The sequence below is a fragment of the Lepeophtheirus salmonis genome, chromosome 6, assembly GCF_016086655.4.
Source record: "Lepeophtheirus salmonis chromosome 6, UVic_Lsal_1.4, whole genome shotgun sequence".
In the NCBI taxonomy this organism is placed as follows: domain Eukaryota; kingdom Metazoa; phylum Arthropoda; class Copepoda; order Siphonostomatoida; family Caligidae; genus Lepeophtheirus; species Lepeophtheirus salmonis.
In genome coordinates this window covers 39,134,485-39,160,401 of record NC_052136.2, presented here as the reverse complement: position 1 = coordinate 39,160,401, position 25,917 = coordinate 39,134,485, and the positions used below count along the sequence as shown (strand labels likewise).

At 30.3% G+C, this 25,917-nt stretch overlaps 1 protein-coding gene across 6 annotated transcripts in view; it reads left to right on the top strand.

Moving 5' to 3' along the window:
* Window positions 1–25,917, top strand: part of LOC121119790 (uncharacterized) — a 245,522-nt gene that overhangs the window by 70,476 nt on the left and 149,129 nt on the right. For 3 of the 6 annotated variants that reach the window (XM_071889416.1, XM_040714584.2, XM_040714583.2), the window contains exon 1: window positions 3,095–3,311. The exons of the other annotated variants lie outside the window; for them this stretch is intronic. The gene's annotated coding sequence lies outside the window, so the exon portion shown is untranslated. Of the gene's footprint in view, window positions 1–3,094; window positions 3,312–25,917 lie in introns of those variants that run through there. 6 annotated transcript variants of the gene reach the window in all.

Here is a 25,917-nt window from a genome sequence, read left to right as displayed (position 1 = left end):
TAGTTTTTTGGAGTTGATGCCATGTCGTTTGTATGAACAGTGGGCATATTTTCTACTTCTTCCATCTCACATCATGTACATAATATCCACATCATACAGTTTTGGAAACTATTGTATGAAAGAATAAACAAACATTCGTCTCTGTTACCTTAAAATATAGATATATTTTGAATCTTCAATTGCAACCACAATAATTATTTAATTTTTCTTACTAATATTCTAGTTTATTGTAATATTCATACGTTTTAAATTATTTTTGAGATGGTTGACAACAGCTAGCATTAATTTTCTGTGATTTCCCTAATTTTTTTTAAGACAAAGGTGCTAAGAAAAGTTAATCAAAGAATTAAAATTTTGTTTTTTTGGAAAATAAAATGTTGTGCTCCTCTAAATGTCGTTTTCGAATCCCTTTATTACCCACCGCTTGTGAAAAGAACGATAGTAAACTTAGATCTAGTGTGACTCTGGTTTCTTGTTAAGATTTAGACCTTTACTGCTACGAATGATGCCATACCTATGTATATGTATGGACTCCAATAACCAGATCTATATCCGAGACACTATTTAAAATTAAATCTCCGATGTTTTCAGAATTATTGAAATACTTTAACAATTCAGGACTTTTAGTTAAATAAATTTAGAATTATATGGACAAAACTATTTGATTTTGGAAGACACAGACATAGTTTTTGTATAGTGGGAATTACCCCCCTCAGAATTACGATACTTCTAATATTTCCCATGTAATGTACAGTTATAATATCGTACTTTAAAAGCATATTATTCCTCTTTTTTTTTTTTTTTTAATATATGTAATATCTAGGGTTGCGTTTGGCACAGAAGAGTTGGACAGTATATAAGTGTGTAATTCTTGCTGGTTGACCGTTTATTCATTAAAAAACGAATTTATTGTAGAAGATGTGTCATGAAGGCGGTTTGTTTTTCAAATAATTAATTTGGATAATGTCTAGTGCGTAAGAGTTGATGTGTGGTAAGAAAGTGCCCTATGAAATAATTTAATTGTTTTACGATGTCATCATAAAGCTGCTCATATAGGTGTAAGTTTGAAAATAGGCAAGAGTTATTTATTTAGTCAATTAAGATTAATATAAAGGATGATTTGTTATATTTAATAAAATAATTTTGATGTACATTTTTCGAACCTATAAAATATAATTTAGTTTTGTTTATAGTCATTTTAGGTGTGGGGGGGAAGAGGATTACGTAAATATAATATAATATAAAATAAAAAAGATACCCCTATACGCAGATCATTAAAATTTATTTGTGTTATTCTTTCTTTTTAATCGATAAGGCGACTTTAGAAAAAACTTTTAAAAGTATTTTTAATAGGTTTAAAAAATCTGTATTTAATTTTGTTATAAAAAAAGAATAATTTTTTTTTAACCTATATTGCCTCAAATACTTATTTTTGCAATTAATCATTAAAACCCCTCTGTTCTTTTGAAATAATAATAATTGAATCAACAAATATATATATAATATAAATGTTACAAATACAAGACGCCATATCGCTGTATTATTAATTGCTGCTGTTATTTTGTTGCTAATGTGTCCATTAAGTTGATGCTAGGAGTAGCGCTGTAGTCTATCACTGTCGATTAATTAATCAGTGGGACCTCGAGATTTGTAAGGGTAAAGTTTTGATATGCACTGTTTTAGGTGAAATCAGTTGTTCCAATACAATATCCTCTATAATTGTATAATCAAGGCTTTCAACTAATGCACTCTACAATGGAAAATTGTAGTACTGACTTGCTGTTTGAAAATCTGGTCGGAGACTATTTTTGTTAAACTGTTCTAATTTTTTACTTCAAAGAAGTTTTGCCTTGACTGGTTTATAGGAAAATTTAATATCAATCGGTCTGGAAAAAAAATCAAACCATATTGGGCTCAAAAAAAAAAAAAAAAAATACCTTAATTAATATTCCGTTACAAAATATTTAATATATTAATTGTTAAAGATCATATATGTTTTTAAATTGTGAAAATTGGTACAATGATGTTGTATGAGATATGCTGGCTTTCATATTTGTACAATTTGTATAACTCGTTGAGGAGCGAAACACGGTCTATGGATTTAAACCAAAAAATTGGTCTTAGATTTAGGGCCAAAAATTGGTCTACCGTTTGAATTTCGTTTCATGGTCTAAATCTGCATTCTTGACCGAAGTATTGGTTTAGAAAAAATAATTACATCGAACCTAGAGAAGAAGTTGGTCTTGGACCGTTCTCAACACAAGCACAAAGCATATCCTCAGATTTTAAGCACTATCATCAACCAAAAAAATGAGATCGAAATTTTATTTCCTAATAAAACAACCTCACAGTATCTTTTCAAACAAATATCCCTCAACAATTCATGTTTACAACTTGCAATTAAAAAATGAGATGGCTTGTTTAAAATGAAGCATTTACAGTACATATGATGATAATAATTCCAAACAGGATCGATATATTTATTAATGGGGTAATTTTTCACTATTTTAATACAAATGACTTAAATATAATTATGCTGAGGCACATTATAAAGTGATATTACTCATAAATACATAATGCCCATATTATTTTAATAGATCAATATGAAATGATGTTGTCAATTAATAGTTGATAAAAATAATGACCAATGTTTATCATGGATTAATTCATATTCAGATGAAAAAAATTGCAACATGCACAATTTTTTAGGACTTGTACACAAATTTCATTTAAATATATAATTGTACGTTATATGAGTTACGACTGTTAGTAGTCTCCAATTATTTAAATTAGTCAATTAATATATGTACATTGTACATAATATGTAATATTAATTGAGCACCTCGTGGTGTTGATCAACGCCCATACATGCTCATAGTCATGAAAGAAGTGTCCTGTACAAATGTCTATATATATATATTTGCAATCTACTCTGCAACGGACCAAGAACGCTTACGTTCACCATAGTTTGATTCTCCTACTCTCTTTCTCTCTCTCTTTCCCCTTATTAATAATGAGAACATAAATTTTCAAATTTCGCGCGCTCTCTACTTTTCCCCTCCCCCCTTTTTGGTGTATTTATTCTTGAAATTCCGTCAGTTTGCCATTAAGTATATTCCCGGAAGGGTCTTTTTCAGGGAGAGAGATACATAGAGAAATAAAGGAACACTATATTCCTACTTTTAAGAGTTTGTGTGTCTGTGGATTTCCCCCCTGTCCTTTTCAACATTCTTAAAATAAAAAATGAATTAGAACAAATTACCTCAACAACAGAAATAAGAGAATAAAACTATTAGGAGAGCGAAAAAAAGGTAGGAAGAAAAGCTTGTTTTTTTTTTAAATCAAATCATGAGAGTTTTTTATTTAAAAACAAATACCATGATGTGTACTACTTTTTTTTTTACAAACATTTTCTTATTGCATGTTTTTTAATGTAAAGAAGAACTAAAAAGTTAGTTCTCTAATGTGTTTTTTTTCTTTCTATAGATACATTCATTTGAATAAATGTAAAAAAAAACAATTTTTTATATTCATTTCAAAAGATAAAAAAAAAAACCCGAGGATAAAAGTACAAAGTTTTTGGCTATTTATTAAACATACACACACACAAAAAAAAACTGTTATCTAAAGTTTGATATGTCCCCCCCCCCCTCTCTCTCTCTGGTATTTTACTATTTTAAACCCTCATTTCATCACGTTTATTTGTTACAAACAAAGCAAACTATCTAATAGATTGATTTGTGGCACTAGTAAAAAGCCATAAATTTAGTTGAAGTCCGGAGCCTGCTCTCTTCTGAACTCATAATATTCGTAAATATCAACATTTATTTTGATTTTTCATACGATTTGTCTTCAAAAAGTATGGAGACTGTATTCTTTTAGGAAAAAATATTTATTTATTCATCAATATTTATTATATTCCCTCAAAAGTATTCCCCTCACATATAATTCACTTGTGCCAACGCCTTTTCCAATCCTCGAAGCTCTTTTCGGTATAGCACTGAGCTCTTCCTGCGATGCAGTCTTAAAAAATTATACTATGTCACTCACACAATTTATGGTCAGCAGTTATGGACTTTTCAGAGTAGGGCGATTCCGTAGCAAAAGAGCTCTTCAATGTCTACGTATCGATAAGAAATCAGAAAATGTTGTGGATCCAGAACTATCTGGAAAAAAAAAATGGTACGGGTATACGCTAGGAACTAAAGTGAAATTAAGTCCGTATCCAATCTACAAATAATACATTTTAGTTATCAAATTGTACTTCTTTGTATCTGTATTACTTTAATCTCTTGAAATCTACAATAATAAAAAGTAGTGATGGGTCTTTTTTGAGAGCTTCAGTATGTGTTTGTTATTTAGCATAACATGCCAAGTAGCTCCACATGCCTAGTTGACTCGCAACATATCACTGATAAAAAGGAGAGTGAATATACTATCTTTACGATTGAACTTATTTTATTGATTAAAAAATATTCAGGGTCGATACGATAAATTTTGGATTATTTTAAACACGTATTAAAACACAGTGTAGAGCAGATATTGTAATATATACATTTATATGGATCTTAAATTACATATTTATTCAATTAAGATCATTCACTCAATAGAGATCAAAAATACTTATAGGCAGGAAATTACAGCCTAATGTCACTGTCACTACTCTCAAGGACTTTCAGGATCATAATAACGTCTAAAAACTTGGTTTTGAACATGTAAGATCCATCTTCTCCAACTTCAGCTATCCTGCGATCTTTATGAACATATTTTCCGTCAATGATTACATAATGATGTTATGGGAGACAGATAAATGGCTTGTTTTTTTCACCAGAAAATTGATCGGTTTACATAAAGCCACTTGATGAATTAATTATTTTGGTTCAACAAAAATTATGGGAGTTCACAACTTGTCACATCTTTGCTTGTAGACTTCATTTCCATACTTCTTGTGTACGATATGACTTCTCAAATAGAATCTGTTATTTTCCTCACTTTCATTCTGAACCATTTTTTTTTCTTTTTTTGTATAATTGTAATTTGTGGGACTTGCATAATTTATTGATGAAGATGAAAAATACATAATTATTTCATGAATATAAAGTTAATCTATACATATGTTAGAGATAAATTATCTTAATTGATTTTGTGTTTTCTCTGACGTCATTTTTTGAATATACTAAACGGAAAGTGAAAAATATTTTGTAGTTCAAATACAAGCCTATGCAAAAATTAGTCTGGGCATTGTTCTGATAATCATGTTGTGGTATGAAACCGTTAAAATTCTAACTAATTCGATACAACTTAGATCTGGACCAATCTTCTTGTAGAAGTTGGCCTTACGTCATTTTTTTGAGAAAAACAAAACGAAATTATCTATTTTTGAAGATAATTAATTTAAAAAAAAAAAAAGGTTTGAAACTGAGACTTAACATTAAGTTATACGTGTTGCGTTAACATAAAAACAATCTTGAGCACAAATCAAGAAATGGAAAAAATCCCAATTTATCTTTTACATACAGTTCAATATTTCATATACATATTTGAGTCAATGATAGGCTTCATATTAAACTTTTTGGAATGAGTTAAGATACCCAATAATTATAAATACAGTTTAAAACCTTTATTTCATTTCAGATCTCAATATCATTCCCGATATAGCCTTTTGAAATATAATCAGTCCATTTCTCAATCTTTTATTATGATTATCCATTTGGACTGTTATATTTGGAGGAATATACGACGCACCCAAAGGGTTAATATGTATTGTTTGTTGATAGAAATTGACAATAATTCGTTCTTACGTGTACAATATACATTCATATTTTCACTATTTAGTTGAATCCATTTTTATAAAGCCTCATATTTTAAACTGCATTATGAGCGTTTTATGTATGTATCTTTACGATTAACTGTTGCATTTTGAACTAACGGATCAATAATTCACTATGATTTTTTTCTTTTTATTCCAAGGGTTTTTTTTTCCGTATACTAATAAACAATTTACAACAGCATAAAAGTATAGACTCATTTATGCTACCATTATAACAGTTAATCAATAACTTCTGGCAAGTTTATTCAAATGAGACATTGTACATGAATTATTTAGTTTTGATATTGTTTTCCCCCCCTGTATGTAAAGGAGTAACAAAGTATGTTTTTTTCTTTCTTCATCATATTTAAATACAGCATTTTTCGGCAAATTCTAGGCTTTTTATTCAAATTTCTGGCATGAATTAAGATACTTAAGACTTTCAACTATAGTTTAGGACCCTCATTTTAATGATGTGATTTAATTTTTCCCCGATATGGCCTTTTCAAATAAAATATATTGATTTTTAATTATTTGATTGTGAACATGCATTTTAGCAACTTGAAGTGCAATGAATCAGCATAACTCTGACGATGTAAATTGACTACAATTCGTGGAAGAATACAAATATTATCCATGCTCAATTTTGAGAAAATATTTATGGTTTTTGTTGACGGCCCATATCATTGTGACGACGCATCTCTGCTACTTAAATCCAAAGGATTAATGAGAATAATTTATTGATAGAAATTAAAGATAATAATTAATTAATTCCATAAAGCAAATGCATATAATCCGGACTCAATTTTGAGAAAAGACGTACAAACTTACTTTTGTATTGACGGATCACATTTATCTGTAGTTTATTTAAGTCATCATTGGACACTCTAGAGGTATTATGTAATAATCTGTTTGACGTTTTATGAATTGGTTTTAATTTATAACATATCTTTTGTGGAAGTTGCAATTCCCCCTAAAAAAATGTTATTTAATATTTAGTGAAGATATGAGTACGTTAAGTAGGGTTTTGTATCATTTAAAAAAAACAACAACTCTAAATATATAAAGTATAATTATTGCCTAATTCCACCTATTAATTAGTAAAGGGCCTTGAAAAGCTATAAAACAAATGATAGCCTCATTTCAAGAGCAATCCCTGGGGATAGTTTGACCCTTTATTTCTTGTTATATATATTTTTGTCTAATTAATTTAATTGTAATTTGGGGAAACGAGAAAATAAAAAGGGAAAAATACTACAGAAAATTCTTATTGCAGGGTCAATAAAAGGTGTTCTCCGTATGTTTTATTTTTAATTAAAAAAAATCATGATTTGTGTTGATAATACGATACGCAGAATAGAAAATGCAGGATACTTTCTCTATAAAAAATTTATAAGAATTATGGTTTAATGTTATTTATATCCAAGTAATGTGTGAATTTTGTATTATTCTGTTGAATATATATATAAAGATTAATATATATGTAAAACAGTTTATTCCATTGTAGCATAAATATCTTTCTCTTAGATATAACCAGGCATTGCCAATTACGTTTGCACTCAATTGTTTTATAGAGTAGGAAAGATTTGGTAGTGATATGTATGAACGTTAAACCTGTTCAAAAATATTTTTTATGTTCCCATACTTTTGAGTGTCAAGTGTACGAAATGTTAATATTTATTTATTGTTTTGGTTAGCATTCTTTGGAAACCTTGTCTTATATTCGTATATGTGAACAATGTCTATTTTTCAGTTATTCCATAGTTTATAATAAAAATAAATGTAATCTAACATGATTATGCTACAAATATGAAGCGGAAATTGAAGCTTGAGCTCATTTGAATAATGTCTTATTATGATTTTGCTTAGTAAATATCAGATGAAGGATTTAGTATGCAGGAAAAGAGGCAAAGTGATATGCGCTATACGCGGTACACAAGTAGTTTTTGTACCATTACTACGTCAATTATCAATTAAATGACATTCAAAACAAAACAAAAATCAATATTCATACATGTGACACCCAAAAGCATAGGAAAGAGAACAGCAACAAAACAATTTTTTTTTAATTCTTTTTTTGAACAGGTCTAATGACATCGTTGTTAAAAAAAAAAATAACGTGGTCACCAACTAAAAATGTGATTTCTATAGTTTTGGGTCGCTTTTCTCAAAATTTGATTGGCTTTGTGCGCAAGTCAAATGTTGATATATTTCAATGAAATTGCACAGACGTTTTCATTAGATCCCTTTACAATACGAATAAAAGGTTAAGCATTATTTGTCAAAATTTAAATTCATATTCAGGGTTCTACTCATATCCCTTTTCTCACATTTTTATGAAACCACAAATGACGCCACTGTATCATTTTTTGTGATTTTCGTGCATACCATATTCATTTTTTCCCCTTCGCAGAATTATCATTGTTAATTCAGCTAAAAGGTTGAATTCATAGAGGCCTCTTAGTTAATTATTAAGTCACATTCAATGATCCTAGCGAGAAAAAAAAGGTACCACTAAACAGAGTACCTTCTACAAATAATGATAACGTGATCTTCGTTTTGTCATTGGACTACGACTTATTGATTCAGTAAGGTAGGTATTAGAAGATAGGTTTCGTAGATATGTATGTATATTTTTGATTAATTAATTAATTGATTTAATAATGATTTACATATTTTTTTATTAGTATGAACGCTAAAACTTTGAATTATAAAAATAAAAAAAAAAGGAGGGGGAAATGTCTCATCAAATAAGTGGAGTAGGTTTTAGAGAAATTAAAAATACAAAAAAAAAAAAAAAAAACTTTTACCAAGAAATTAAATCTGAAGTTTTGTTATTATTTTAATTTAGCTCCTACAAAACATAGGTATTATTGTTATTGTGAAACTAACTTCTTCAAATCCCCATGAGACATTTTCTCCTCTTCTTTTTTTGCTTGTTGTTGTACTATAAAAAGTAATTATTAGGAGAATATGTAAGGAAAAGTTTTAAGATCTACCTACCTACTAAACGTATACTATTATTTATTTTCTTACGTCTCAACGAGACATTATATCAAGAATAAAGACATGTACATATATACTAGTGTTTTAAATTCGGTCCCAGACCGATTTTTTTTGTTGGTTCGTTCTTAAGGGATTTGTTTCTGGACTGATATTTCGGTCTGCACTGAAATTCAATTAGAGGACCGTATTTACATCATAGACTGAAATTCAAACCGTGGACACAGTTTATATCGTAGAACAAAATTCAAACTATTGATCTAATTTATATTGTAGATCAAAATTCAGACTGTGGACGTAGTTTATATCGTAGACCAAAATTCAACTATAGAATGAAATTCAAACAGTGGACCTAATTCATATCTTGGACCAAAATTCAAACTGTAGACCGAATTTTTATTTTTGGCAAAAATTCAAACTATGGACAGAAATTCAAACAGAGGGCCCAGTTTTCATCGCAGGCGAAAATTCAACCTATGGACCGAAATTCAAATAGAGTATCCAGTTTTAATCGTAGACGGAAATTCAAACTGTGGAACAAAATTTAGAAAAAGGATTGAAATTCAAACCATGGACCGAAACCCAAACTGTGACTGAGTTTATATCGTAAACTGAAAGGCAAACCTTGAACCGAATTTATACCGTAGATCAAAATAAAAACCATGAACCGAAAATAAAGCTGTAGACAAAAATTCAAATAGTCAGAATTGATATTGTCGACTGAAATTTTCTTTCCTAACCAAAAGGTCATTTTTCTTCTTTTCATTTATACAAAAACACATTGTACTTGATCAATGACAAATTTAACTACGAGACCAGTCTGGACCGAAGTTGGAATGCATCATTTAAAACCCTCATACTAGTCTAGGTTTTTAAGATCGGAACCCAACACTAATGTAGTTTATGGTACTTGTAAAAAGAGAAACGAGTAAGAAGTAGAATAAAGGAAAGGGAATGAAAAAGCACATATATTCAATTTAACCAAATACATGTATTTTTCAAAGTTAAAAGATAAATCTTTTTTTTTTTTCATTTGTGCAGTTTATTTATAAATGTGGAATGAATGAAGGGAGAAAGAAAGAGAGAGAAAGAGGTGCGTTCTATGGAACATTGATATGTAAATTTTGCTTCTAAAAGATACATATAAAAGAATAGTATCATCTTTGTATGTACAATCTATATATACGTTTATATATAAATTATTCAGCTTTAGAGACAAACCTCCCATCTTATTGATAGTCATTAACTGACAAGTACATAATAGGTCTAGTAAAAACAAGTCCAATATTTTTGTGGATTTTTTATTATTAATGTTTATCTCCTCACCAATCAAAATCCTTCTAACGCCATTTAGCATTAACCGATTGCAATTATACAAGTGGAGATACACGTTACTAAAGCCATTTATTGGAGAAAAAAAAATGAATATATTTTTATTACACCAATTATTATGGAGGGATGTATCGATCAACCCGACGATGTCTATGGCCGAAATCGCAAAATAAGTCCATAGACCAGTTCTACCGTATTAAAAGTGGTGAAGACTGATGGGAGAAGTCAAAGAGATTTTAGGAGAGGCCATTTAAAAAAAAGTTTAATTAGGATACCTTTATTTATAATTCGGACAAAAATTAACATTTTAACTTAATAAAATACAATCCTTACACTTATCTGAAAACTTTAAAAATATATAGGCAAAACGACAGCTTTTCTTCCTTTTTTTTAATAAAAATATTTGAAAGTCCGAATTAACTACCATTGTCGGATAAATTTGCCAAAGTGTCGAGTTTTTTATCCATAACACCTTCCCAATTTGTTGGAATAGGTTTCATGTTGCATCTCCAAGAATAAACCTGCACTTTTTTGGTGATGGCCTCTACCTTAAAAGCCCTACGAAGATTTGGATCCGTGGTGTTTACGCAATAAGTTTTTGAGGTCGTTCCTTGTAGATTGTCCTCTATTTTTAGTTCACACATTTCTACCAAAGGACTTATCTTATCACACTGGTAAAGAATGTGTACTGATATTTCTATTTTCTTGCTCCAGAATGGGCAATTTATACTCTTATCCTGATTATTCGACTTATTCGTATAAATTGTAAATCTGTAACGGATCCATTTGTGCTTAAATGAAGTAAAATTGTTTTTCTATCGATGTCAGACATCAAGAGGCCTAATATGTTGAGACATTAACTTATTAGTCTTTCCGTTGAGGTTTCTCCCCGACCTAGTAGTTCCGTCCTTACTCATCTATTTTTAATTGAAGGAGAGATCATTATTGACTCAAAAGCATAATCAATTTTGTAGAATTTCTTAATTTACTTTTCTGCAGCCCGGATATCAACCCTCTGGACTACAGCATCTGGTGGCAAGCTAAGTCAAAAGCCTGCCAAGTGCGCCACAGCAACATTGCCGACCTCAAGTTTTCAGCATAAGGGGGGGAAAAAAAATCCGCAGCTCCATCTCACATGTGTGTGCGACCTTCCGACTGCGCTTTGAGACTGTCTTTATTGTTGGCCCAGTCGATAAATAAGGTTTCTGTATATATATATTTCGTAAATTTTTCTTCGATGTCTACCATTTCCGAGTTCAGTTGACTTCATTCAGAAGTACAGCATATAAGGTGATGGAAGACTTATTCACTACTAGGTAAAATGTACATATGCTACGTAGTTAGGAGTAAGCTATGCACTTTTTTGGGGCTGAAACGAAAAGGACAAAAAATCTATAGTCTTAAAAATAATTATTTTATGGCCTTGGGTTGAATGATTGGAAAGTGTGTAATGAGTTTTTAATAAAATAAAAATGATAAGATTGACACTTGACCATCACACAATTGGATAATATATAATCTTTTACTTTCTGAATGTATGTACATATATTTTTGCCATAGATATGGATGTATTGAAATTTAGATATTACAATACCTTTAAGTAGAAAACAAACAAACAATCCTACTGTTGGGTTCTGGCTCCTAGAGTCGTAAAACTTTATGAAATATAATTCACAATCTGCTTTTTTAAGTCGATCTAATTAATCATCCTCAACAATAAGTGTTCTTATCATTGATATATGAATAGTATCAATATCTTAAGCTTTATAATTATGATAGGATATGTTTCTATATAGAAAAAAACATGTACGATTCAGACAGTTTTACCTCTGATTACGAGGTATTTGTGTATCGAATATTTGTTTTAAGTCTGAACAAATTGTGATATTTTTAGAAAGGGGTGCAATTTTCCGGTTTAGTTACTCCAAAAATGTTTACAGCACATTTCACTTATGTGAAATATTTGACATATTATTAATATTCCTAATATTAGTAAATTTATTTTTAAGAAGCAAGTCAGTTACGGTTAATGATTAACACGCTCCTTCTACACGGACGATGCTTGTGTACCAAAGGTTTACTGAATAATGTATAAATATATTGATATTTGTATAATTTTTCATCATTTAAGTGGCTTTTTGTTCAAACAAATAATTCGTTATCAAATCAAGCAGCATTCGTCGGCTTACAATCCAAATAGAATTTTTTATGATAATAAAAACTGAGGAGCTATGTTGTATGTTGTGTATAAATATATCTGAAGATAGTACAATGTAAACTTGTCAAAAAAAATGAAGAAAATATCAATAGATTTGTTATGTGTACGTTTATACATATATAATATGGTTGAAGCGTTCAAATTCAAGATTGAAGATAATATATTAACTATGTATATCTATTAACTACAATAAATTATAGGCATAAAATTTAACTTTAATGGGAAGGGGACAGCAAACATATTGTAATTTGATGCATTTCCATCCAAGAGGCCATGCACAAAGAATGTACGCAAGTTTTGCCCTCCCTTTCCCCATATTCGCATTTGCTAAACATTTTTTAAGCCCATCTTATATGACATCCTATTTTGTACATGGCCCAAAAAAAAGATTTCCATCTTGGCAAATTTTTTTAACAAAATAAGTATTTTTTATATGATATTTAAGGGACATCCATCTCAAATTTGAATGTGGGTACTGTTGACAAAATAGTTTAATGTACGTTTTTTAAAAGCATCTAATGGCCTCATATATTTTAATTTGTGTTCACAAAATGTAAGGTTTTAAAAAATACCGTACAATTGCTAAATAACACTGTATATTTGTCTGAGTTGGGAAATGTACAGGAACGCTAGAAGTAACTTTTCTAAAGAATAAAAGTTTATTGTCTCCTTGAATGAAATTGATTTGTTACTTTTGATAATTAAAACATACTTTAGTGAAAGCTATTACTTTAGCATACAGCTTTTTCACGAGACGTCAGCCATTTTGGGGGCCTAAACAACCTTTTTTTTTAATATTAAGGAAACTAATTAAGTTTTCATGTGGGGTCAATTTATTGAAAGTTGCCAACCAACCAACCAACTCCAACGAAGTGATATGGTCGATTTGGTCTTCTCTGTTCTGGTAAGAACATATTATCTTGTTCAATTTTTATTAATTGGTATTCTTCGATATGTCATTTGTCAAATAAATTATCGAAATTATTAATGAACTCGTCCCGAAACCGATCAGGATGTCCATTAATTTTTTAGAATTTTTTTTAATGCTACTCCAAGATTGATACAACTCAACGAGTTTTTTTTAACAAAATTGAAGAAAGATTTGGTTGGTATTCTTGCTTTTCTCAGAAGATCAGACCAGTCAAATTAGCTCTTTGATTCACAGACACATTCAATTCACAAATGTTATGAAATAAAACTTTAAAAACTTGTCCCTTACAAGGAATTTTTGAACCCATAATTTGATATTTTGTATCACCAAATAAATATATTTTTTCGAAATATGTTATTGCACATCCATAATTCATGATGTGGAACATATTTGAATTTGAGTGCAATACAAATTACAAATAATACATAAGCTATTGTAGAAGTTTGTCTAATTAAACAAGTTATCCCATGTTTAAACGCAATATTACAATATTCCAATTAATGTGAAATTAGTTGGAACTTGTTAAGGTATAAATCAGAAAAAATCAAATATATTTTATATTATATTAGAGCTCCTAGTCTGCAATTGCTTTTGAAGTTAAAATCAAACAAGGTCACAACATTTCTCTAATTTGAAATTTAAATTGTAAAATGTGAAACCTCACTTTCTTCAAAATATTTACTAAGACTTATTGGAATACTAGTATGTTGAATATTAAGCTATTCTTTATCAATTCTGAAAGATAACCTCAACATGTTATCACTTTATATAGAGTAGGGTAGACTGGAAAAAGTTGATACACATTTTACTTAATTACTTGGGGATACTTCAAATTAGAAAGACCAAAGTTCTACACGACAGACATACATCTATTTACTAATAGTCAAAGGAGTTAAAATACTTTTATTATAAGTACTTTTACTGTAATAATCATTTGAGTGTAAATTTCCCGGTTCACCCTTCGATCAAGTCATCAAATTGACTTTTAGCTCTATTCGACACCTCTTATCATTCTCTAAAATATTTTTTTTGTTGATATTTGAGTAGCTGAGATCAAATAGAAAATAAATGGGGGGGGGGGTATGCATTATGTATTGGGACACCGTAATGTACATATCATAGCGTTACCTCACTCATAAAAAAATAGTCAGCTGTTGATATTAATGTTTCTTGTCCCCCATTGCCGGGTTCTGAATGTTGATTGGTTGATTTTGAATTAATTCTTATGTAATGAAAGAGAAACGAAAACTAATATTCTAACCTTGACAATTTGAAGAATGTTTGAAGGAAGACGTTTCCTTAAATTATTGAATAGTAATTCCATTGTTTTGAAGAATTGGTTATATTTTACCAACGGATTTTGAGCCCTTTTTTTGAGTTTCTTCTCTTATGAAAGGCCACTGGATACACCCAATGTACTGAGGTAATATACCAATTACAATGCCTCTACCATAGAGTCGTTTTTTTATAGAGATATATTTTACAATATGCAACTTTTGTCAAACGCTTTAATTCATTGTGCATTTAAAAAATAAAATATATTAGTCTAAAGTAAACTTTGATATACTTATTTTAAAACTTGTAAAATTATTCGACTTCATAAATATATTATGCACTCAAGGTGTAATTTAGTTGACTTTCCTATAAAGAATATAATGTATATTAGACATTGATTTATTTATATATTGGCAATTGTGAACTTTTTTTTTATAGAGAGAGTTGGTTTGAAGTTGCGTTGTCAAACTCTGTTTTTTTTCCCCAACAATAATCAATAAATCATCCATTCATTTTTGTTTAACCTTTAAAATAAATAATTGATTTAATCAAAATTGAAAATGATTGTATAATATTAAATAAAATGTATCATTCTTTATTCCTTTCTAAAAGGTGCATAAATATATAGTTTTATTTATCTGCTTAGTGTCCCTTGAGAAAAAACAAAAAACGTTCTGCTATTATTATAATAATAATAAATTAGTTTGGCTTTAAATATACCGATAAAAAATATACTTGGAAGGGTCAATGTACCTATGAGTAATACTTTGGATTGAAAGTAAAATGATTTACTTTCGTTTTTGGACTACTATGAGTACCCATTTTTACTTAAAATATCGGGTAATGTTATTGGCAGCCTTGAAAATTGTAAGCCTTTTCATTATGGAAAAAAAAGCACCTTATAATTTTAGAATTTTTGAATGAAGAGCAGTCTTAGCTGCCCTGTCGTTTCATTAAATTAAATGAGAGTAGTTGTGAGACGAAGGAAATGAACAAATAATTCTCTCTGTATCTAGGAAGGACATAAGCAGTAATTACTCCGATTTTGATTCGCAATTCCACTCAGATTCCAACAGGGACTTACGCTTATTAAGTCTACAAATCCTCAGTGTTACTCTCTGTTATTCATGAGCTCACCCACTTCTGCTTACAATTTATACTTGAATGCTCTCTCTTCAGGAATGAATGAATACTTATAACAATTTTAGGACACTCTTTGAGTTGAAGAGTCCCGTAATATTTGAAGGGAATTCAGAGAGACATACGGTACAAAAAAAATATAAAAAATAATCAGAATGATTGACATCCCTTAATCATATTGTAATTAGGGGGAAAAATCTCCAAAGCTCATATCCGTGCTTCCAACTCCGTTTCTAGAAGGAATATAATGGATCCAGATTTGCGAGTTGATGTAATCCGTTCCATAGATTCTTCCAATATATTATTCACAGCTAAAATTCTCTTTTGATTCTAAGTCTACTCAAGTATCGTTAGAGTAGAATTTGATATTTCTGATGGAGCAGTGAAATAATAACCCTTTCTTCATAAAACCTCAGTCCTTACGTGATCCATCTTTTCATCATCCAACAGCTATCGATCGTGGCTTTCCCTTTTTGGTTCAAAAATATTTGTCGGTCATTTTATACAATTCAAATATACAACACCATTGTCTTTAATCAAAATGTATTATTTTTGTAGGCTTTGGTTGCTTATGCCTCCTAGATGGCCGAATTCCAGAAAAATGATACTACACAAAATAAAGTCTTATATAATCGTATAGATTGTGTTGTAAATTGTAAGCATTTTGGACATGTAAATAAAAGAAACGGAAAATTAACATGGTAAGCCTGACTATTTAAAGAATGTTTTGGAGAAGATCAGCTGTGTTGTAATAACAATTTTTGAGATTCGATCTGAGCAGCTATAAGAGCAATGAAATAAACACAAGTCCCACTCCGCATCGAGTAAGGACATTAGTAGGAATTACTCCGTTTTCGATCCTCAATTCTCCTCTGAGTCCAACAGGGACTTACTCCTAAAAAAAACATGACATTTACTCTCCGTCATTCATGAACACACACACTCTTTGTTACACTTTATACCTAGATGTTCTCTCTCTAAATATGAAAGAATAAAGATAACATTAAGAAAAAAACACTGTTTAGGTTGTCAACAACAACTATTTTTGCACGCTAAAAAAATGTTCGTAGTTACAATTCTACTTATAGGCATGTCTTTAAAAGTGCCCTACTTATAAATTATGAACTCATTCATTGACAAAATATGCTGTAAAACTTTTAAGTTTTATTGTTTCCATGGACATTGCTTAATCTTTTTTTATTCTCTTCGGTAATGTCTTCAAATGGCACTTTAGGAAGAATGATTTTTGATATATTGAATATATATATAAAAATGATAAGTTTTTTAGGTCAAATGTTTTTATTCTTTTTATGCATAACATAAGTTGTTAAAATATATATATATCCGTACCTTTCAAGAGATTTCCAATAATGCATTTTATGGGTCTATTTGCAGAATTATTCATTAATGTATGTAGGCATGAGCTAGATAGATAGTGATTGAACATTTGTCTAGATAGGGTTATGTTTTAATGAGGATAAGAAAGAAAATCAGTCGGCAACATAAAATAATTTATAGTAGCGTGCCTTTTTACACCCTGTTAGATATCTTTATTTATGTAAACAAAGGAGGCATAGGGCAATTGGACATTTTCTTATTAACAAAGGACATACTTAATTACTTTAACTTTGAATATACAATCAAAGTTGTATTGATTGGTCATGCATGCGAAACTTAAAAAGTGACCGCTTAGTGCAGATAGCCTCTTAAACCAAGTTTGGTATTTTGGAACCATTCAAAAGTTAAAAATAGCGGAGACAAGACGCTGAGCAATCTTGAGAGGATTTGTGGCAGAGATATAATTGTAAGTTCTTATTGGACTCCGGGTATAATTGAGGATCGACATTGGAGTTATTCTTGACTATGGCCTTTGTTTCTTTGCTTCTCCCCCCCCCACACACACAGCTGTTTTTATTACGGATTTAATAAAGCTTAATAATAGCTAATCTTCTCTCTTCCTAGGCATTCCATAAGTTGTCAAGGTTACGATGTTGATTTTTTATTTCTTTATTTAAACATATCCAACATGCTCCAGACTAGCTTCACTATCTATAAGTCTATAGCCACTCATTCATTCTTTGTTGTATACTCAACAGTTTATTCAAGTTCAAAAAATTAACTGTCAATTTAGGTTCCTCTATGAATCTATGTAATAATTTATGTTACTGCTGGCCGGGGATTCCAGGGACACGCTTAATACATTTTTTTTAATTATAAAATTTCTGCTTGGGAACTGGATATGACATCATAGTCTGGTGACTTATTTAATCTAAGTGACCGTTAGATCCGATTTGACTGTAATTACATAGTTGTATAGAAAATCCATCTTATTATTTATATGGATTTTAAACCTTTCTAAATAAATTGTTAGAAAGGACTTTTTTAAATAAAATAATAACTAACTAAATATCTCTGGATTTTTTATTGACGAGTTATTTAAAATAACCATTAACTAAAGTGATATATAATATACATATATATTTAAATCAGATATATGAAAAATAATAATTTATCATTAGAAGCAGAAGAAGCAATATTTTGTTCCAAGGTATTTGCATCAAGATAAGTTTATGTATTTATATGCATTTATTCTTTGCTAAATCAATTTATTGTATATACATTGTTAGTTTGTTTATTTTTTTTTTGCGAGTCTTATTTCCATATAAACAAATAATAAATTGCAATGTATATAACATATAGATTTGAAATAGGTTTATATATATGTAAGAGTGTGTCTAAGTACATACTTTAAGGTAAATTGTAATAAAATACAATTTGATGAAAATGAAAGAGTATATTGAGTACAATTTTTTTATCATTTACTCATACATAAAATTCCACTCAATTATTGATTTCATTGTATTTACATGTTTTTAATATTGTACCTTCAATCTACATTATGTAATATTATTTCAATTACATTTTTTGGTGGTACTTTGACCACCAACAGGGTGCACAATCTATTTGTGTCACAAAAATGATTTTTTTTTCAACCAGTTAGGTTTATAAAAATAATAAAACTAGATTCTAATTTATTTTACTTAATAAAATCACATCTAGCATTAATTACAGTATCTATACGAGGTAGAAAGTAAGAATAGGCCTTCTTGATTCGACTGATGAGTTCGTCCTTGGTGTTGCACGTTTTTTTTGTCGTTCGATTCGCAATCCACACGAAAAAATCCATTGGATTTAGATCTGATGTGTTTGGAGGCTAAAAGTCCGACGAGTGGATGGACTCTGTTCTGAACAAGATTGTTCCTTGGCTGAATCGAGAGCTCAGGTCAAGGGAACCTTCAAGACCAAATATCAATTGCATGAACTAAATGATTGTCTCTTTTTACCTTCTTTTAAGTGAGCAAAAAAATAAACTTTTTTCACAACACTCGTTTAAAGGAGTGGCTTTGTCCTATGTGTTATATTTCGATGTCGAATCCACAAAGTTTATTGTATACAATTGTCTTAAGAAGCTGTTAACATAAAATAAGCAATGCCAGTCGAAAAATAAGAGCGCCATAAACAAATACATGGACCAACGCAGAGCTGTAGTTTTGGAGCTATCTGCGCGTGGAAAATCACCATCAGAGATCTCTAATGTGCTGGGCTATAACCTCTCTACTGGATATCTATGAAAGGCACACCTGACGCTTTGACTGGTTCCTTATTATGACCAAAAGAATTGGTTGAGGCAGTGAAAGGTACTATTAATGTTATAAGAGGAAAGGTGACCATCCCTGGTCTTGCTCGTGAATTTGGCATCAGCCAAACCACCATACGTGCCTTGGTAAAGCAAGAATTAAACTTAAATGTCTACAATAGAACACCATGTTAGGGTTTGAAACCTTTAGATCGAGTTTAAAGTGTGACCTTGTGCAAAATCCTCCTCAAAAAACTCGAAAAGCAAGACTCTTGGCCTCCCCACAGCCCCGACTGTTCTCCCTAGAATGTGGAATTTTTGGGGCACCTCAAGGTGAAGCTTTCAGGAGTCCGATACACATCAAAGAACCAACTGAAGGCTGCCATCATCACAACTTTAGTAAACTTAGAGACAAACTTTGTAAAAAACCACTATGCAAAGTTCAACATCAGGCCAGAACTGGTCATTATGGGAAACGGGGGATATATTGATTTAGAATTTAAAACAGGTGTTTCTTGATTGTACTTATCAAGTAAATCTTCCAAATTTGATGATAATTTTGGAAATGTAATGATTTTTGTAATTTTACAAAATATGTCGTATTTTAGTAGAAGGAGCCTGTATTATGTACAATCTATCACTTCAAATAGTTGCACAATAGGTCAGAGTAAAATGATACGGAAGTGCAGATATACTCGATACGGGACCACCTTATAAAAAATGATGAACGTTGCAGATCCGGAACCATGCAAATTTTTAGTACGGAAACAGAATAATAAAAAATGATGGGTTGCCCAGCTCTATTTATTCTACAGAATTAAGGCCCCCAACCTGTATTCTATAATGTTTGCTATATTTTTTCCACACAACTAATACATACCCTAATTACATAGGTATAATTCCTAATACTCGTTAATTGATGAACGAGGTTGGTTTCTCCACGTAAAGGATCTTAAAACGCCCGTACGTAATTGTCTACACATTTCATATGCTTTCGTTTTTATATTTATCATTTCCTTTGTAAGTAAATAAGTAACCACTTACAAGGATGGGCCTCACATACCTTCATACAAACATAAAACAACCTCAAGAATAGTATTATACTTGACCTTCAATTTTTATTTTTGTTGTAATTTATCTTTTTTTATTCTTTTTCTGTTAAACACAATGAAAATAGATATATAAAAAGTAACATGAAATTACTTTTTAAGTAGTTGTAGATTCTTTTTTTCTCCCCTCTATTCTTTAAAACTTTTTTTAAAAGAATTTGTTCATGAAATGTAATGTTATATCTATATTATTAATTAATTATTATAACTCACGTCTTATTTGTATGTATCTCATAGTCTTTCCTACATAAAGAAATAGGGGGGAATGCACTAAATCAATTCGTAGATATTGTTGTGTTTCATTTTGTTTAGTCTTGTGGCTTACAAAGTGTTTCTTGAAAATCATTTTCTTACAACATATACATAACTTAGTGCTATTTTTTGCCACAAAAGATCTAAATAAAAGAAAATCCATTAAATTTACTTTGTAGGTACATATTTTTAGATTCAAAAATAGTTTTAACTATAGATGTATCTCGTTTTGAATCGGACAAAATGTCTTGTAAAGACAAAAAAGAAGAATAATAGACCCTCTCTTTGGAAGTGTAATAAATTCCTTATTCTTGATGATAATGATAAAACTGATACTTTATTACAAAGTGAAGATATACAGTTTCATTACTATTTAAGGAACACGCATAAAATATTGATATTTTAATAAATACTTTTGTTGCTTGTAAAATTAAAGTGTTTTTTATTTTTTATTAATTGCGAATATTTGTGTGTGTGTGTGTCCTCGGGAGTCATGGCTAAACTTATGAATAGATTTTGCTTAAATTTTTCATACAGGTTTTAAGGCTCCATAAATGGCTCTGATAACAATTATTTGGCCTTCGAGGACATGGCGGCCTGAAAATAGCATTTTTCTAAAAAACAACAACTAATTCTTTGACTAACTAATGACTACTTCATATAAAACAAACACCGTGAAATATTATGATATATTCTATTAGCTGCTTATTGATATGTATCCACTTTTTTAAAGGAAATTATAAGGTTTAGAGAAGAAAAAGAAGAAGAGAGAATAAGATAAAGAATTTTGAGCATAACATATCTATAGTATTTATTGCAGAAAAAAATTAGAGCTCAGAATAATATTAATTTTGGCTGTCACATATCTTTGCCACATTTTTTCACATTTTTTTATTTTTCAATATTATGTTCACCTCTCTTTTAAAATATTACTCACAAAAATGTTATTCCTTATTCGCTCTCTTCATTCCATTTATTGTTTTTTCCCAACTCACAATTATTATATGATTATTTTTTATTTATATCTAAAACCGATAATAATAAGAAGAACTAGAGGAATTATATGAATTTTGTTCTACGAGAATGTATGTAGCTATGAATAAACAACTAACCCTGTAACTAGGTAGATAGTAACTAGTTTTCCCGGGGCTATATTTGTCCCGGAAAATCTTACAATCAATTATTTAATTAAATAAGTTTATTTTAATTGTTATTATTCCCTTCGCCAAGGAAATTGAATGTTTTCACCTCCGTTTGTTTGTAATCAGTGGTATTGGTAAAGTTACGGATCCATTTTGGTGAAACTTTCTAGGAAGGTTATATATGATAACAGTACGACTCCATTCAATTTTGAGAGTTCAGTACCATTTCAAGGTCACACAAAATTTGTTAATCGTTTATTTTTAAACTATTCTTTCAGATAAATTTGGAAATTGATTTTGGTAAAACTTTATAGAAGAGTTATATATGTTAACAGTGAGATGCCATTATAATATGAGGGGTGAAGGGCAAAGATCAGGGTCACAATAAAAGTAAAATTGGCATATTTTGAACGAATTGAGGTACTTAACTTCAATTAGTGTCATTTGTTGTTAATTTGTAGGGGAAAGGATTTTTAGGAGGGCTTAAGCCTTTATCGAGTGCCCAATCTTATTATATATATACATCGAATTGAAATGTAGCATTTGGCTCTTGGTGTGTATTTACCAATTATACAACACCTATTCCAACCGAAAATTGGCTTGTTCCTCACTTACTTTTTTAACTGTTGTTGCAGTTCGTTCCAAGTTATGGAATTCTAACAATCAGAACCCACAGGCTCTAAAAAATAGCATGCACACCATAAGTGATAACGATAAAAATGAAGAACTTAAGAATTGAGAGTATATGTGATATATGACTAGCTTAAAATGTAATATTTCCTACTTAAGTTTATCAGTATTTGTTATTTCCATTTATTATTTTCTCTCCAATCAGTTATCAGATTTAAAAAAATAAAACCAGATTCTGAAAGATTGATGAATTTTGATTTATTTTACTAAATTAAATCACCTCCAGCCTCAATTACAGTCTCTGTAAGAGGTCGAATGCGCGTGCAGGCTTTTGCAACATGGCCCTTGGCAAATCCTGGAATTCCTTCTTGATCCGACTGATAAGTTCGTCTTTGGTGTTGCAGGGGTTCGTTTGGTTTGTTGTTCGATCGAGTCCTACTTAAAAATCCATCAGATTCAGATTTGCTGAGTTTGTAGTACAAAAGTCAGGCAATATGAAGTCGTCAAAATGGTCTTGGAGACATTTGTTCCCAGCCCCCCCTTGCTGTTGCCTTAAAATCCCTTTTAGAGGGCTGAAATTCACTCCTAATCTTACGAACAAAAACTATTCACGAAGTCTCAGAGTTTGAGCAACTGTTATGTTGTCGTTCCCAGCACGGATTCCAGGGAGGGAACTATGTTTTTTGGGACGACGAGTTCGTCAATTGATCCCATTTTTTATCCAACTGGTGCAAGTTTAAACAAGCTGTCTAAGAGAGGGTACGAAAACTGGCAGACAAACCCACTGTATATAGGTATGACAAATACCCGGGTTTAAAAGAGTACCTGACAGCAAATATAAGATTGGAAGATTTTTTAAAAGTATTTCCCGTCATGTTAACGTATTTGTGGGTATAATGTAAATATTTTTATATTGATGTTCTGTGTATTAGTCCAGACCAAATACAAACAGGAGGATGGCAGGGGGTGCAAAAATCTCCAAAATTTACTCTCTAATGATAAAATGAGAATCAATAGTATATGGGTAATACTATCTTAAATTAATTATTTCTTCCTTCACTACAAAAATAGATATTGTAATTTCACAGTATTTATTAGTTACGAACGGGATCCTGATATTTCAAGTAGTAATTATCAAAGACAATTACCGGGGAAATGAGAAACTTCAGTAGAGTAACCTATTGTTTTGAAAAAAAAAAAAAAAAAGAAAGGGTATCTCTTTTACATGCTGAGTTATTCATGTAAATTTTTATTTATACAAATATATTCCAATTTATTTTGTATTTATTTTCTTTCTAATGTTCGTACCTTATTATTGATTTTAGTGGAAGACTTTCAGAAGAATGGTGTCACTCAATATATGAATTGTTGTCTTGTTTTTCTTTCTTTCTCTTACTTTTCCTCCTTTTTTTCCTTCCTCTTCTTGTCTATATCCAGTGATGAATAAAAACATATCCTGCCGGTTTGTAAAATAAAAGAAACAGGAAAATAAAGTGGTCATCATGACGATTTGAAGAATGGTCGGAAAGAGAGCAACTTAGCTGTCATGACGTTTTAGTAGATCAGCTGCAACCAGCCGCGAGAGGAAGGAAATGAACTCAAATACTACTCCGTATATAGCAAGGGGATATATAGCATTGGAATAACACCGATGTCGATCCTCAATTCTACTCCCGAGTCCAGCAATGACTTGCACTTATAACTTCCAAGCAAATCATCATTGTTACTCATTATCTTTCACAAACACGCACCCTATCTATTACTTTATACTTAGATGTTCTGGATTCAACAATTAAATAATAATGATAACAGCTTTCAAAAATAAAAAATCCTCTTCAGATTGCCAACTAGACAAAAGCACTCGCTTTTTAGTATTTATTTTAACTACCTCTTTCAAGTGACGCCATAGAGAATAATGGTTACCAAGATTAGCTATATACCGCATTCCTTTACTGTTAGAGTGGCGCTGTTATACTCTATGACGTCAAAATCTGTCTGCCTTACCTAGCAGTCGGTACGGTACATCAACTCTTGTATTTCTATTAAACTTGTACCCCATATCGTATAAGGATGTCGATCATGTGACTATATAGTTAGGCTACATAACTGGCTTTCTGCAGTTCGAATCTAAACGTTTGAGTTAATAGTCCAACCATAGAGTTGAGGAGGAGAAAAAGAGAAAAAATATCATATGAACTGATTAGAGATTGGATTTTCGTGGAGCGCGAGGAGAAAGAGAGAGGGAGATTTATGGTTTTTCAGAATTAAGATATCAAATGCCTGTTATATGATTTTGAGAAGAGAACCTTCTACTTTCTATATTTTACTTAGATACTTCAAGGAAAATTGTATAGTTATATTTATATAAATTAGGGTAGGGACAGTACGCTTGACCTAGAATTCAGTACACTCTTCCTGGTACGCGGTTCGGTACGGTATAATATTTTTTTTTAACTGAATTAATATAGTTATTCAGGTTTGTTTCTTGAATAATTTCTTTTCTATACAAATAAACTATTCCTAAATATACGTAACTTCTCTAAAAAAACAAAGGCTGATATAAAGTATACAAGGGTTATATAATACTATATTTCAAGAATTTATAATTTTTTTTTTTTTGCAAAAATATGATCTAGTCTATATTTTCTGTTAATAATAAACACCGATGAGCAGTCACAATATCGTCACATGCCGAAAAAATTATTCTGGTTAATAGAAATGAACTTTTATAATATCGTGAAGCTAACTTGGAAACATTTGGCTTTTTATTTAAAGAATCCTTTCATCATACCACTAGGGTTTCGTCAATTGGGATGTAATTTATCATTTTATAGGTCATTATTTTTTTCTTGTGTAAACAAATATATAAATTATTTCTTATATAAAAGGGATGTTTATGGATTAACATCTTACCTCAGTATCTACATCTATTAATTTAAAAAATATATCAAAATATTTCATATGGGATTATGTACTAACCCGAGGGTAAAAACGTACCAAACCGAACTGCGGTACAACCCTGTATCATACCAGTCCTAATATAGATATATTTATAGTATTTTGTTATGAATTTTTTGAAGAAATAAACTTAATATAAGCAGGAATTCTTTTTTCAGTGAGAGATGTTCACACCACAACGATCTATTTAAGAATATAAAAAAAATAACATTTTTTCTCTACTAAAATCCAAGCCGTTTATATGAGTAGGGATGGAAATATTGTCTAAATTGCGGTAAGCGTAAAAAAATTGCCTGATAAAGTGTAATAAAATATGGCAACTTTGAAAAACGACACATCTGGACAGAGATCTCTAAAAAATAAAAATAAATTTAAGAACTCCTTGCTCGCTGATAAGTTAGAAACTTTAAAATAGGGAATATGAGCATTTACATTTTGCTCATACCAACATATACTTTTTTTTTTTAATTTACGCTTACCT